This window comes from Rhinoderma darwinii, chromosome 5, assembly GCF_050947455.1.
Source record: "Rhinoderma darwinii isolate aRhiDar2 chromosome 5, aRhiDar2.hap1, whole genome shotgun sequence".
Lineage (NCBI taxonomy): Eukaryota > Metazoa > Chordata > Amphibia > Anura > Rhinodermatidae > Rhinoderma > Rhinoderma darwinii.
This window is the reverse complement of record NC_134691.1, coordinates 149,000,302-149,013,493: the sequence shown is the minus strand read 5'-3', so window position 1 is coordinate 149,013,493 and position 13,192 is coordinate 149,000,302.

Sequence of the window (13,192 nt, the reverse complement as noted above, 5' to 3'; positions counted from 1 at the left end):
ACTTAAGAATTTACTTCACAGACGAACAAAAACCTGGTGGAACAGAGCTTTTCTCGAACAGTACATACATAAAGGGTTAATACCTAGGGGGCTGCGTATACAGCTATTTCCCTCCTTCCCTATAGATAATGAGAGCTTCATCTCTGATTGGGAAGAAGCCTGTAATATATGTTCCAAAAAGTTTATGAATCTATTGATAGGTCTCAATAAAGGAACATTAGAAACAATAGATGTTGAAATTGAGGCACTAAATATTGCATTAAAAGAGATCACTACACCAGAAAATCTCTCACTTTTTAGCCATGATTTGGATAAACAGTTTGAGATTTGGGAGAAGGAGATTCAAGTTATGAAGACCAAAAAACTTTCAAGAGATCAAAATGATGCATCTCAACACAGAGTGTATCGTTGGAGACGAAAAGAACGTCAGGGAAATTTGAGCAGATCATCCTCTATGTCATCCACTTCACTTCAAAGTGAGAATGAAGTAACAACACTACAGTCCCTCACACTTAGTCAAAGACCCACTAGATCCAAACGCAAATTTGATTACAAAGATAGCGGCTACAATAAAAGGAGAGCCAACAGACCTGCTGAGTCCTTGGATCGAAATCCCAAGGTAATCAATTTGTCAGAACATATACTTTCCGTAACTGATATAAATGTATTAAGCAGAGGTTTGACTTTCTCACCGACTGCACCATTTGATGCTTTTACAGCAATAAAAGATCTGAACCTGTTTGCCAGAACCTTGATGTTCAAGAGATGGCACTATAAGGAAGAGGATCAGATCTTTGACACTGTTGAGGAAAGGACTACATTAAGAGATTTAGAAACACTTATGGGCGAACAAGATGACATACAGGTAAGAGCCATTCCTGACTGTATAAAAAGAAAATCGGCCAAATTTCCACCTCTATTCCTATGCCCAGCAATTGATACATTCGTGAAAACAGTGTCCAAAGAATTTGATAGAATACCAACAACTTTGGTTAATGACAATTTATCTAAAAATTAAAGAGAAAGTCTTTCTAAGTTAAAAAATCTTAGAGACGTCATTTACAAACCCGCCGACAAAGGGGGAAACATTGTTGTGTGGCCGAGGACGATGTACGAAAACGAAGCGAATCGTCAGTTAAGGGACAAAAAATGCTACAAAAAATTAACATTCAACCCTATTTCTTCCTGTAGTGAACAACTGGCTAAAATTCTAAAACAAGCGATGGATGATGGAGTTGTGACTAAGGATTTATATGATGCACTCCTTGTTCCAATACCTGTAGTAGCGACATTGTATCTTTTGCCAAAAGTCCATAAAAATATAAAGACTCCACCAGGAAGACCGATCATCTCTGGCCAAGGTAACTTTACAGAGAATATCTGTAAATTTATAGATTATTATCTTAAGCCATTAGTGGAATGTTTACCCTCCTATATTAGGGACTCATCAGATCTCTTACAGAAATTGGAATGCACCCATCTAGATGCCGACATGTGGTTAGTCACCTGCGACGTCGAAACGCTTTATACTAGCATTAGACACCACGATGGGATAAAAGCTACCAATTTTTTCTTGAGTACGAGTAATTTGGAGGAAGGGCTCATTAAACTGCTTGGTGTATTATTAGATTTTGCCTTGACACACAATGTGTTCACGTTCAATGAGTCATTCTACCTACAGCTCCAGGGAACGGCAATGGGGGCATCTTGTGCCCCCTCATATGCCAATTTGTTCCTGGGGCTGTGGGAGAGAAGTTTATTCCTGTCAGATCACGGTACGTCAATGAACCGAGTCATTTTTTGGGCCCGCTTCATTGACGATATCTTCTTGATCTGGCAGGGGACTCTTGAACAATTACAGCAATTTATGGCAGAATTAAATCTGAATGATCAGAATATCAAACTCACATACAAATGTGATAAAAAACAAGTAGATTTTCTGGACATCAAAATCCAATGTGATGAAAATGGTGATGTTCAAACTGATCTTTTCAGGAAAGAGACATCTGTAAATTCTCTTTTACACGCTACCTCTGCACATCCGAAACAAACTATTGCTGCTATTCCCACAGGTCAATTCCTTAGACTAAAGCGTACGTGTTCCAGAGAGGAAGATTTTAGAAAACAGGCTAAGGATTTAGAATATAGGTTTATGGATCGGGGCTACAGCAATCGGTGTATCAGGAAAGCGAAAAAAAGAGCTCAAGAAATGGAGAGAAACAAACTCTTACAACCAGCGGTTCGAGAAAATAAAATTAACGAGGTGAGATTTATCACGCCATATCATTCCCGTTGGGAAGAGATGAAAGATCATTTAAAGAGATACTGGCCGATTCTGAAAGCTGATCCGATACTCAATAAGATATTGCCTACACAGCCATCTGTAACCTATCGTCGAGCTAAAAACTTGAAAGACCATTTGGTCCGAAGTTTTTATACCCCAGTTCCACAGGGAATTAGATTCTTTGGGACCAAAGGCCCAAAATGGGGGTGTTCCCCTTGTGGAGGATGCATTTCATGTCCCAATATTGAACGTGCAGAAGAGTTTACTGATTCTGAGAAAAGTAAAATATTCAAAATTGTGTGGCACATCACATGTGCTACACGCGGGGTGGTATATTATGCAGTGTGTCCATGTAATAAAGTATACATAGGACTGACCACACGCGAATTTCGAATCAGAGTACGTGAACATGTGCGGGGTATTGAATCTGCAAAGGAGGTCCATGATGCTGATAAAATAGAAAAATTGAAAACGATTCCACGCCATTTTAAACAGTATCACAATTGTAATTCTAGACTACTAAAGGTACGAGGAATAGACCATGTGGAATTAAATATAAGAGGTGGAGATTTGATGAAGAAATTATTGAGATTGGAAAGTAAATGGATCTGGACTTTGAAGACCATGCAGCCGAGAGGCTTAAACGAATCGCATGGGTATGCCGCGTTTCTCTGATCACTGTGTATGTATTTGTGTGGCATCATTTTTTAACTAATCTTGTGATGTAATATTATTATTTTTGTGATTTTAACATATGTTCCTTTTTTTCTCTCCTAGTTTTTCTTCCCTAGTTTACCAGACGTAGACGTGTATGAAATACTATCGATATACAGTGATGCATTATTTCTGCAGTGAAAGACAACAATTTATGCCGAAGCGTTGTGTCACAGTGATTTATATATATATAGAACAATTCGTTCTTCAGATGTTGTCTTACTCCGATAGGAATCTATATATGGCAGCGTAGAATAATAATAAAATAATGAAATGTATAATTTTTAACAATTTTGTAGATTCTATGAATTTTTGCACTATTGCACTTTAGTATTGAAATGTATATTTTTATACCCTTATGTATGTATTATGTTAGCACCTTTACACACAGAGAATTTCTGTACATATATACAAATATATTTTTTCACCAGACTATATGTGCATATGATTTATGTACATACAGATGTATGAGCATGACAATAAACGCTTATCACTATACAGTATATATATTTATCTCTATAGTTACTTTATATAGCATGGTGTTATGCGTTTGAGATATATACTTGTATGTATGTGTATATGTGTATATAATTTTTCTCTGTTATATATAACACTTATTTATTCATTTCCTTTTTTCTTTTTTTCACCACAAAAGATATATGTATATACACTAATTTGTATTGTGTAACACAGTATATTCTGTGCCATAATGGCTTAATCCACGTTCATTTCTATTTAATTTCTTCTTTATGTCTTAACATAAAGTCATGTATTTTAATATAATCTATTATGCATTTTCTTGAAGATCTTGTGCGATACATCACAAGGATATTTCCCTTGTGTTAAAAACCATATATTTTCATAGATTGCTATGGGTTTTTTGTATATTTATAAACATTTATAAACATTGAATACCTAATTTTCATTACACGGTGTGGAATCCTTTCCTATACATACATATTACACTTGGTGGATTCATTATCAACATGCCTCAATCTAGTGCGCATGCGCTGGCGTCCTTGGCAACTCACTAGGAGTCGGCATCTTGATGTGCGCGGGATGAAGGGCGCCGCTGTGACATCATCACGCGGCGCACTGATCACGTATCACATGATGCCCACACCATGTGATGTTTGTCTACTGACAAACGCGGACATGACGCCACAGCTGATTGAGGTATTTGTATTACATAATTTTTTCACCTGGCCAATCATTTCTTGATTGGTCCTTAGGTTAGATAAATAGGAGGGACATATTTGTAGATGCCACCCCCAGACGAAGGCGGAAGCCGAAACGCGTTGGGGCCGGCCGCCATTCTTGAAGTCTCAGCTACATGGGTTAGTACTTTGGTAGTACTCCTTGGTTTGTTGCTTGCTGTTTCCTGGCATTTGGGCTCTCTTATATATACACGATTAACTCCCCGGTATTTACACATACATGAGCTTCGTGTTTTGGACATTATAACACTTTGTTTCTTAGTCCTGTTCTCAATTTGTACTTTGTATGCATGGGAGTAACATCCCTCTTACCGTTTTTCTGAAGCAGTTTAACATATTTCCTGTAGCCTGTATACCTCACCTTATCTACATCATACCACCTATATTGCTGTTTTTGAGGTATACTGTAATGTGTCCTTACCTATATTACCATATTTGATCTATATTGACCCATGTGGCGGCCATGCTTTTATTTGTGATTCATTTTTAGAAACTTGTTTTGTGTAAACAGTGCAATATTGTTAAATAAAAAGACTATGTATTTTTTGACTTAGAGACTCCTTGGTTCTTCTTTTGTTTGGTGCAATATATTTTGGGAGTACAGTCGTAAGTTATAAGGGATGATATACATAATTTGTGCCAGATGATGCAGCATGCATGCCCTGTATATAGGATTTATAACAATATGACAATTGTTTAAACGTAGCATTTTATGTTGTGGGTGCAGTAAGATTTTATAATATATATTCTAGTAAAATAGAAACGGATTCCATGCTGACATGCAACATAATGAAGTCATTTCTTTGTATCTGTACAGCAGTGATCAGTTTTAGCACGTAGCTTTATACCTTCAGGAGGAGTGGGCTAGACGCTATGCTAGCTGTGGCCAAGGGTGTGAAATGGAAGATGACAAAGCTACTTGGAGGCAGGATGCCCAAGAATCTTGCTGGTTTCATATCGGATTTCACAAGTCTGAGGAAACCAATCATTATGACTGAACATTTCTAAATATGGAATAAATACAAAGACATGCCTTTTATATTCCAATACATTCTAATATAGGACATATCTGATGAAATGGGAAAGGAAGGATGCCTGATTAATGGACTTTTCAGACTAAAGTAAAACAGTCTAAATCAAAGCACTTTTTGAAGTCAAGACCCCGTAGAACATGGGGAGCTCCTAGATTAGTGAGCAGTTCACAAAAAGAACATGCCCCACAGTTATACAGTGCCACCAGTAAGCAGGTTGAATAACCTCAATGCTCCACAGTCAGGTACCTAGTCTTAGCTCTGCTACTCCTCCATCATTCTTCTTTTACCCTCCTCTCTTAGCCTGTGTACAGATCAGGTTGTCAGCCTTCCGCCTGAGGGCGGCCTCCCAACGTATAGACCGATTGAAAGCTGGAACGTATCCCACTGTATAAGCATACAGTGCCATATGTCACCCATAGAGCCAGACCTTCTCCTCCATGAGATATGAGGCTGTGCCTTTGACCCTTACAGCCCACAGCCCTGCAACCTTGTGTGAGTTCAGCTGTATCCGGAGGGAAAAGGTCACCCCCACATAGCAGAGTACTGGGTCTTCTGGTAGCGATCACAGACTCTTCTGGAAGAGCACACTATTCCTGCATTGACTATCACAGACCACAAGGACAGGCAAAACCAATAATTACTTCTCACCCATGCTTCAGCGCACAGATGGTGCCCCCTGCACCCTCTCTGAATCCTGATGATCTTTCTAGGGACTCTGTCTGCTTTTTATCTCTGCCTGGGTAAGCTCCAGTGACGTAGCAGTCAATATATGGACAGTTATGTCACTTGAGCTTAGATAAAAAGATAAAAAGCAGACAGAGTCCCCAGACAGATCATCAAGAATCAGGGAGGTGGCTCCAGCTGTAGACTGAAACAGGGGGACAGTGATTAATGGGTCATGTACCTGTTGTCTGTGCCAATCATGGCAGTAACAGTGAGCCCCTCCAGAAAATGCTGTGGTCGCCAGTGATGGATGCAATACAGTGACATTCATCCCCCATAGACTTTTATGGCATCTGATAAACGTATATGTTTTTTTACTGGATACCTACTGTATGTATCCATCTTTTTTTTTTTTTTTCAGTATAGAGACCAAACGAATACTCTTTGGGGCTCCATCTGGCAAGAAAAGGCTATGGACACTTTTAGCATGTATGTTGGTAGTTTTCCTGGCGTACACACTAAATGTAGAGGAACATTATGATGTAAATAGGGTCTTTCTTCATATTATGTCCTTTGAATAAAGAATAATTTCGAGTTGAGGTGCTGGGGCCATCTGGTATTCCTTGTTGGGGGAATCCTTGACCGATCTGAGATACTTTTACAAGACTGAATTGTGATAGTTATATGACTGAGTCTTATCTGATATGCAGTGGTTAGTACCTACCAAAAGTGGTTCAAGGAAGTACAAATAGTGAACCAGAGTCATGGGTGCCCAAGGCTTGTTAATGCGTGTAGGGAACTTAGGTTAACCCATCTGGTTTAATTCCACAGAAGACCTAATGTAACACAAATTGGTAAAAATTGAATGGAGCGGTGTAGCTGAAGACCGGTCAGAGTGCCCATGCTGACCCATGTGCACTGCCAAAGTGCCTATACTGGGCATCAGAAGTGGAACATGGAATAAGGTAGTCTGATCTAAAGAATCACACTTATTTCAACATGTGGACGGCTGGGTGTGTGTGCGTTGCTTACCTGGGGAAGAGATGGCACCAGGATGCATTATGGGAAGAAGGTAAGCTGGCGGAGGCAGTGTGATCTTCTGCACAATGTTCTGCTAGTAAACCTTGGGTCCTGGCATTCATGTGGATGTTACTTTGACATGAGCCACCGACCTAAACATTATCGCAGACCAAGTACACCCATTCATGGCAAAGGTATTTCCTAATGGCAGTTAATACGCAGGATAATACGCCCTTCCAGTGGTGTAACTAGAGACTGTGGGGCCCAATGCTACACCTTTGAATGGACCCACCCAGAAGAAACCCCTAAATCAGACATAAAAAAAGAATAATAATTTACTTACAACCCCTGGCATTTCTTGCCCCTGGCTTTTCTTCAGGGCCCGCCCCGGAACCCAACAGGCTTCCACATCAGGCCCCTGCATTGCGCTGTGGCACAGTTCTCGAGCCTGATGTGGCAGCCTGTGAAAATCCTGGACAGGAAAGGTTCCCCTCTATTACGCCTCTGCCCCCTGACACACTGCAAAATAGTTCAGCAATGGTTTGAGGAACATGACAAAAATTTCAGGATGTTGAATTGTCCTCCAATTTCCCCAGCTATATCCAATCAACCACCTGTGGGATGTGCTGTAAAAATAAGTCTGATCCATGGAACCCCCACCTCGTAACTTATAGTACGTAAAGAATCTGCTGCTAACTTTTTGGTGTCAGATACCATAGGAAACTTTTTCAGGTCTTGTGGAGTCCATGCCTCAAGGTCTGAGCTGTTTTGACGACACAAGGGGGATTTACACAATATTAGGCTGGTGATTTTAAGATTATGGCTGATCGGTTAGTGTGTGTATGTGTATATAAACAGTATATATCGAGTTGTTTTTTAGGCATACCTTTTAATACTAGAAAATCACTAATTAAGCTTGTCTCTATTATTTTTTTGTCTACAGGTCCTTTGCAGACCTGTGCATCTTCATGGTAACAAAACGGCATGCTCTGTAATGCCTTCATTATTGCACCACTCCATCCATAAGGAGGAGTGATGCTCAACTAAAGCAAGAAATCTGCTTCACTATAACCTATTGACAGACTACGGGTTTGCATTTAGAAATGTTGCCACAAGGCTCCATAAATTCTTAATATGCCTATATTCTCCAGTTGAGTTGCACAGTGGCAAAAGGTGAGGGATTGGCGGCGCTCCTCCGAGACTATGTGTGAAGTGGAGAGGTATAGGTTGCCGGCTGCCGTCCATTGCGGTCCCTCGGTGCTAAATCCTTAGTACCTGGGACAAGGTATATATAAGAAAACAGAGCAGGAAAAAATTGCAGTGTAGTAACGGGCATCGGCACCAGGCTCAGGAGGACAAGGAATGGAGTCAAATGAGTTTGATCAAGGAGATCTTTAATTCAAAGGACGACGCGTTTCTGGACCGGACTGGTCCCTTCGTCAGGTCAGTTAGCAGTTATATTCTCCAGTGGGATATTTTCATTGTTATATACAGTAAGTAAAGAGTAAGTTAATGAGACGCAAGATCTGGAACTTAGCATATGCTATGTCGAACTTACAGCCATGGAGAAAAAAAAATACACACTAATATAGATTAGTTTATTTTGCACATGGCTTATGAAAAGCAAAGAATTCCATGAGTTTCCATTAATTTTTGCTGCATTGAGAAAGAATTCCTTAGAAATTGTCCATGACACACATGCATGCCATCAGTTCATTATGATGTATGTTATCACAGCAAATACCTGAGGAATTAAAACAGATTATCCCATTGTAAAATGTTTACAAAGTGGGAACATCTGTCGTGTATGGACTTCAATACAGACAACAAGTCCTCACGAGAAAAATGAATCTGCTGATTATATTCCTGGTAACATCTCTGTAAACAAACAAATGCAACCGGCCTACCTCATGAGCTCTCAAATCTTATCCATCTGTTTCCATTAGCAGAAGATAGACAAAGAACCTAAGTCATTGAATTCTAAAAAAAAAAATAGGAAGGATTAAGCATCTGAACAATTTACCTTGCTACAGTAAGCTTTTCATTTAGCAGACAATGTTTATTAGAAACACGTGCTCACTAAATCATTTGGGAAGATGCTATTCCAGTTACTCAGCTTGTTAATGTCATAATTTCTTTGGTACATAAATAGGATTCTGAAAAGGTTATTTTATTTTCAAAAATAAATGTAATATTAAATAATCTATAATCCTTTACCACCACCGCTAGTATCACATCATACTCTGATCAAATCTCAACCATTAGAGAAACTCCACCAAACACATGAAATCTATGCCACCACCACCTCACCTAGCCACCCTATAACAGCGTTCTTCTACTTCTCCCCTTCAAACTCTTCATGTCTTTTTAAAAGAGAATAATGCTGTTTCTATGTCATCACGACTGTACAAATCACTATCTGTAGCTCTAGTGACTACATGTCCCATGATGACTTTGCCTAGACATCACATAGGAAGGTATAGTCAGATCACATCTATTATAAGCTATTTGTAAGACATTTTTTAGACACATTCCTAATATTTATGGTGATCTACATTTATATGTATGTTTTATAGATGTCCCTTACACTGAATTTATATGTATGTATTGATAATATTAATTATTCACTATTTAGAGTTTTATAAATTTTGTATGCAGGTCTAAAATGGTAAATACACAGGAGAGGCTGCTGCCTGTGCTTGTGCAGCAGCATGCATGTCACAAGTACTGTAGATCACTGCATGGAAGGGAGATTAATTTTTGGCGATCACCCTACATCATTTATAGTAAGCAGCCTGGGGGCGAGAAACCTACTATTGAGAAATCTACTGTACAAGTGCTATGGCATCAGACATGATCAGGGGCAATATTATTACTAAAGTGAGTCTGGCGAGACGCTGGATACTGGTTCTAGGTGGGCACCAACAAGACACTCTGCCTTTCAAAGGCTATTTAGATACAGGGCTAGGGCAGCTAACTAAATCAGAAGTTTCAGAAGTTAGAGGATGGATACTCAAGAATTATAACATTTAGACAAAAGTTTGCTTGAGTAGTCTTGGCATATTATAACGCATATGTGAAATTATCTTAAGGCCTCATAGTTTGGACACTCCGTTGTCGCTGGAGGAAGTAGAGAGGGACTCGACTGCATCTGCAAGAGGGAAGTCACCGGGGCTAGATGGGCTACGTTTTCAGATTTATCAGCGATATAATGAACAGTGTTTGAGGAGGCTTTAAGAGGTGTTTGAAGTGACATTTAAGGAGAGGAAACATCCTATCTCCATGTCAGAGGCACTAATAATATTAACCCTTAAAAAAGAGAAAGACCCCCTAAATGTGGATTTGTATCATCCTATTTCACTGATAAATACAGACATTAAATTACTTTCCAAAATGTTAGCCTCTCGTCTTTCAGTGGTGATGGCTGGCTTGGTTGATGAAGATCAGACTGGCTTTATTAAGGGTAAATCTACCTCCACCAATATTAGAAGGTTGTTTATAAATATATATTCCTGTAGTTAAATTATTTTATATTGCAGCCCAGGTTAAAATGATCTGTGAGAAAAGGGAAAATATAGTCTATAGAGAACTTATAGGGAGGAAGTTTCCCTTTTTGAAGAGGTATGGTGCTATTGAGCTACTGGAAACAGGGATAGTGGCAGACTTAGTTCAGGTTTAGTTTCCAACAACAGTCATGGCTTAAAAAGTGTGGAAAGCTCTAAAGGACGAACTGGGTAATTATGGACTATGGAATAATGCCCCAATATGGGGTAATACAAGTTTGGATAATGAGTACTTTCAACTGCATTATATTTTTGGGGTAAATAAAGGTATTTATAAACTATCACATTTATATAAAGGGAACAATATTCGTACGTATCATTATGGAGTATGGAGTATGGACTCTCTCCAAAGAGTTTTTTTTATATTTAAAAAATTAGAACAGCTCTTGGGTGAAGTAAATGTTCAACTCAAATGCAGACATTGCCCGAAGTCGACTATATAGCTGGGCAAACTAAGATGAAATGGTTAATATCTAGAATATATGGTATGCTGATTAAAGGAAGTAGGCAGGAATTACCAATATATGTAAGAGTTAGATGAGAAAGAGATGTGGGTAAGCTTTCACTGAATCATTGAGATAGAATAACAAATGCCATCCCTCACTTGTCTAAGAACCCAGCGTATAGAGTGACAACTATATATACTATATAGAGCTTATTACTCCCGCTATAGGGTGGAAAAATGAAAAAAAAATAAAAAAAATGAGAACCCTGATTGTCCAAAATGTAGAGTAGCTATAGAGAGTATTTTCCATATGTTATGGGAGTGTGAGAAGATCAAACAATACTGGAGAATGGTGTTGGACCGGATTCAAACTATTTATCAAGAAACTGTATAGGAAAATGCCATACTATGCATACTAGGGGACCTAGAAGGGATATATTTAAAGGGACACAAGAAAAAGGCTATTACAAAGCTGCTGTATGTCTCCAGGAAAGTAATAATGGCCAAATGGATAGGCAATAAGGCCCCCAATAGGTTAGACTGGGAAAAAGATGTTAATTTGGCCTTACAATTTGAGTATATTCATTGGTGTAATATAAATAAAAAACATACATTTTACGAAATTTGGTATCCATGGACCTTGGTTCATGGTGAATGTGGAATAATGGAGGAATGAAGGGAGAGAGAAGATCTAAGGATTTGTTTTGGGGTTTTATTTGTGTTTTTTTTTTTTTGTGTTTTCTGTAGTGTTTCGCAGGCTTTTGCAGGGGAGTGCCATTGGCTATGAATCTTGTGACTCTGTTTAAATTGTGATAAAGGGCATAGAGGATGAATTGTTGGATTTTTTGTTACAAGTTAACCAGAAAAAAGACAAGACTAGGTCTCTGAGATACTTTTGAAGACGGATAGTTCATTCAGATTGCAGGTGTGGCGGGGTTGAACTAGCCAATGGCCTTTCCTATTTTGATGTGTTTAATACGAGAAGGTTGTATATTATTGGTTAAGTGGAATTCAGATATTGATTTGATAATGTTTGTTTCGTATGATGTGGATAGATTTTGTATGGGAGGAGGGAGGGGGTGGGTGGATGGGGATAAATTGTCTAATATTGTTTATCATTTTGTAAAATTTATAATAAAAATGTAATGGGAATTTTTTTTATTTTGTTCTGAGACAACCATTGTAACTTGAAAATATTGTAACTTGAGACCATAACTCCATGGAAAATTGTCAATTGGTTCCAAAGCCCTAAACAAGGCAACCCAAAATAATAATAAAAAATTAATATTAAAGAAATATAAGCAGATAACTAATACAGATATAGCAAGTCCTTACATATAAAGGTCAAAAAGAACCGATGAAAGCTGGTGAATCACTTTCTATCTTGAAGACAGGAGCTTCTTCAGGGTCCTGTCCACAGTAAAAATAAAATGGAGCCACCCTCACCTGGTAACCAATAGAGCAGTTCATCCTGGCATATGTAGAAAACAGTACATATAGCACCGTACTGTACTGCAGAGGTGCTACTAGACATGGACTTGATCGTCTTTGCTTGCCCCCAATGTGATGATCTGATTCATAGGCATTTCACAGGCAATATGCCCACGATGATTGCCAATTGCATGCACCACAGATTGGTACTGACTGCAGCATTGCATGTTAAATGTAGTTTCAGGTTACGATAGCACAGGAAACACCATTGAATATTGACAATATTGTAATCATGGGCTATTGTAACTTGAGGGATCGCTGTATTCTATTTTTATATAATTACTCTACAGTTGATTATAAATCCAATTTACAGACTATATTTATTCATTAGCTCGAAAAAAATGTAACATTAGTGTCAGCATTAGAAAAACTTAGTTTTTATTAGCACATGATATGTTAGATATGTACTAAGGCAATTGAGTCTCATTAAAGGGGTTATCCAACAATAAACATTTATCCACAGAATTGGTGATAAATATTAAATCACTGGAATACCCACTTATCAATAGCACAGGGCTACAGAGTCCTCCATTCCTCCTTTACCAGCAAAACCGTGGTGAGGAAGTGTTTGTATGGGATGGCCAAGTTATGAAAATAGCCAAGTAAGATCATATAAACTACTCCTAACTGGGGTCGCGCTAGTGAGAGCTTAGTATCCCATTAGTAAGGCCCCAGCAATCTAATATTTAGTACATATCCTGAGGATAGGTGATTAATGTTGATTGTGGGAAAAACCCTTTTGGGTACGTTCACAGAGGGCG